The sequence below is a fragment of the Lithobates pipiens genome, unplaced genomic scaffold (assembly GCF_037356315.1).
Source record: "Lithobates pipiens isolate NorthernLeopardFrog02 unplaced genomic scaffold, aLitPip1_a1.2 Scaffold_22, whole genome shotgun sequence".
Classification (NCBI taxonomy): domain Eukaryota; kingdom Metazoa; phylum Chordata; class Amphibia; order Anura; family Ranidae; genus Lithobates; species Lithobates pipiens.
Genome location: NW_027507784.1, coordinates 12,626,780 through 12,630,970, shown reverse-complemented (window position 1 = coordinate 12,630,970; position 4,191 = coordinate 12,626,780).

Below are 4,191 nucleotides of genomic sequence, written 5' to 3'. Positions count from 1 at the left end.
ACCCGCCGGGTGATCAGGGGGTTAAACCTTTATTGGTTAATAAATGGCGGGTGCCCTGATGCTATAAAAAGCAAACTAACTAACCAGAGTCACCCGTAACACTTATACAGTGATCACTGGTGAAAGGGTTACCTGGGGGCAATCAGGGGGTTAAAACCTTTATTAGGTAGTATATGGGGGTCCCTGGCGCTATATAAAAACCTGACGGGGAACCTAAATAACTAACTGGCTAACCAGTGTCACCAGTGACACTTATACGGTGATTGCTGGTGAAAGGGTTAACTCTAGGGGCAATCAGGGGGTTAAAATCTTTATTAGGTAGTATATGGGGGTACCTAATGCTATAAAAACCTGGCGGTGAACATAAAAAATAACTAGCTACCTAGCGACACCAGTGACACTAATGCAGCGATCAGAAAAATGATCGCTTATTGACACTGGCAAAAGGGGGTGAAAGGGTTACCTGGGGGCAATCAGGGGGTTAAAACCTTTATTAGGTAGTATATGGGGTTACCTAGCGCTATATAAAAACCTGACGGGGAACCTAAATAACTAAATAACTAACTGGCTATCCAGCGTCACCAGTGACGCTTATACGGTGATCGCTGTTGAAAGGGTTAACTCTAGGGGCAATCAGGGGGTTAAAACCTTTATTGGGTAGTATATCGGGGTACCTAACGCTATAAAAAAATGGCGGTGAACCTAAAAAAATAACTAGCTACCTAGCGGCACCAGTGACACTAATGCAGCGATCAGAAAAATGATCGCTTAGTGACACTGGCAAAAGGGGGTGAAAGGGTTAACTCTAGGGGCAATCAGGGGGTTAAACCTTTATTAGGGGGGGTAGGGGGCTACCCTGGACCTAACGCTAACTGCCCTGACACTTTTTACTGTCACAACTGACACTAAATGCAGTGATCAGTAAATAAATGATCACTGCAATCAGTTACACTGTGACAGGGGGGGGGCGGCAGGGGGTGATTTGTGTGCCTGTGTGTACCTACATGTCAGTGTAGTGTTTGTTGCACTTACTATGTGTTCTCCTCGTAGTCCGGTCAAAAAGACCGCCCCAAGGAGAATGACATCACTTCCTCCCTGCCTGTGTTTACACTACACAGGCGGGGGAAGCTTCTCATTCGCCAGGAGCGATCGAGAGGGGATGGCCAGAAACCAACGGCCATCCCCTCATACCGGATCGCTCCTGAAGCGAAACGGACTGCCGCAGCCACGGAGACCCCCCACCCGCTGGAAGGCAAGCACGTACATGTACCTGCTTGTGCCTGTCGGTGCCATTGTGCCGACGTACATTGCCATGCGACGGTCCTTAAGTGGTTAAACAAAAAAAGAGCGACAATTTTGAAAAAAAACAAAAACAAAAAATTTTCTTTTTTTTTTTTTTTTTTTTTCAGTTCAGGCTGATATGTATTATTCTACTTATTTTTGGTAAAAAAAACAATTGCAATAAGCGTATATTGATTGGTTTGCGCAAAAGTTATAGCATCTACAAAATAGGGGATAGTTTTATGGCATTTTTCTTATTATTCTTTTTTTTACTAGTAAGGGCGGCGATCTGTGATTTTTATCAGGACTATGACATTATGGCGGACACAGCGGACAATTTTGACACATTTTTTGGGCCATTGGTATTAATACAGCGATCAGTGAAATAAAAACGCATTGATTCATGTAAAAATGTCACTGGCAGTGAAAGGGTTAACACTAGGGGGCGATCAAGGGGTTAATTGTATTCCCTAGTGTGTGTTCTAACTGAAGGGGGAGGGGGGACTGACTAGGGGAGATAACAGATCTCTGTTCATACTTTGAATGAACAGACGATCTGTCACTTCTCCCTTCAGTTTACACACGTAGCTCCTGGTTCTCGTCATGTTACGAGCGATTGCGGAAGCCTGGCGGTCATCGAGAGTGCCGAGCACTCCCATTGGCTCCAGGGGTGAGCAGCGGATGAGCAGCAGGCACGTGCACGCCCCTAGTAGCCACCTTTGGAGCCGATGTAACATTCGCCTGCCCGTGCCATTCCAGTGTAACTGCGGTGGCTGGTCGAAAAGCCGTTAAAGACAAACTTCACTGCTGACTTTTAAAAAACATATATTCTCCAGCCCAAAAAGTCTTCTTTCAAGTTTTCACCACTATCTTTGTTCTTGTTCTGCCATCCTGGATTCAGGATCTGGCTGCAGCTATATGATCAGTCACTGCCAGACCCCGACTGTGTGATGTGATGGGATCCCAGGAGGCTTGGGGGGGGGGATGTGGGGGTTGTGGATCCAGCACACTAACATCCTAGCCAATATGAGGAAAGAGGATGCGGAAACAAGTACCTCTAGGATAAAAGTACGTGCTACCGCCCAAAAAAGTTTTCAAATGTGTAAAAAGGAGGAGCAAGAATATACAACTGGTAAAAGTTGAGCAAAGGTCCACTTTAACAAGTCATGAATGTGTTGAGAAAAATAAAAGTCATACACGTGTATATATTGGCAAGCCTTTATATTTCATACACAGGGAATAGATACATTTGTATGATTATATCAGTTTGTGCTCAGCTGTAAATACTCAAACTTTATTGCAATAGAAAAATGTCTTATGGCCCATAAACACGCTCAGAAATTCCGCCAGTAAAAGTCGGATTTGAGCTTTTGGTCAGAAATTCCGACTGTGTGTATGACTCCATTGGACTTTTGCTGGCAGAATTCCAGCCAGCAAAAGATTGAGAGCAGCTTCTCTATTTTCGGTCGGAAAAAGTTCGTATCCGAAAATGCGTTCGTTTGTATGCAATTGGGACGCGCAAAAAAATCACGCATGCTTGGAAACAATTTTGACGCATGCTCGGAAGCATTGATCTTAATTTTCTCGGCTCGTCGTAGTGTTGTACGTCGCCGCGTTCTTGACGGTCGAAAGTTCAGAGAACTTGTGTGTGACCGTTGTGTATGCAATCCAAGCTTGAGCGGAATTCCGCTGGAAAAACCAATCCAAGATTTTTCCTGATGGAATTTCTGATCGTGTGTACGGAGCATAATAGAAAATACTATATAAAGTCTTAGCACAGAAACAAGAACTGCCATGTGATTTAATGATCGGCTAGTACACACATATCTAATTGTAATCTCATATTATGTTTTGATATAATAATTAAAGCAAGCACAAAAATCATTCTCAGCATTTGCATAAGTGTGATCAGTTGATGTATATTAATAGCAAGTACTCTACGTAGACCATTCATGTTAAAATCAGAATCAAAGTCTTCATAATTGTGTTACCAATTAAAAGCCACAATATACAGGCAAAGGGATGTGCCCCTTCCACCCCCTCCCATAAAAAAAAAAAAAAAAAAAAAAGTTCTGGTGTTTCCAGTGAAGGCTTTTGTTGATAATGCCTTATACAAATACGTTGTAGTCAATTGTGCTCTTGCAACCCCCGTGGTAATACTTTGGAGAAGCCCTTTTTCTGTTTCAGTATGACTGACTGTGCCCCTGTGTTCAAAGCCAACTCCGTAAAGTCATGGTTTGACCAGTTTGGTGCGGAGGGACTGAAGTGTCCTGCACAGAGCCCTGACCTCAACCCTACGGAACAGCTTTGGGATGAACTGGAACACCATTTGCGAGCCAATAATGTGGATAATGACAGAACTCTAGACGGCCGCACTCCAATGCTAAAACAATGCTTTATTCAAATAATATTTAGGACACAGCAAATGACATCACTGTGAAAGATGCTAACAGCTGACGCGTTTCACACTAAGGCTAGTGCTTACTCATAGCTGGTACCCGGATCCCTTCACCTGGAGCAATTATTCCCAGGACCTGCCTTTGAGTGGTGGTGTATATCTCTCTTGTGATTCTCTGGACTTTTGCACCATTCGTGAGCCAGGTCTTATTCATCATCACCAGTACCTGACCTCACAGATGTTCTTTTGGATGATGGTGGTTGTAGACTTCCCCTGCGCTTTCAGCCTTGTGGCAAGTCTTGTAATGTCCTTTTTGGTTCCAGGATGACTCTGCACAAAGCTCCATAAAGACAAGGTTTGAGCTCAACAACTGATACAGTTTCACTGGGTGTCTGCTACACCCTTGTCCCTGACACAACTTTTGACAATACAGAGAATGGAGTGAGACTTATTCAATGACAAATGGCATCTATTGGATTATTCACCCTTTGGTTTTTACGCATTCACTCTGA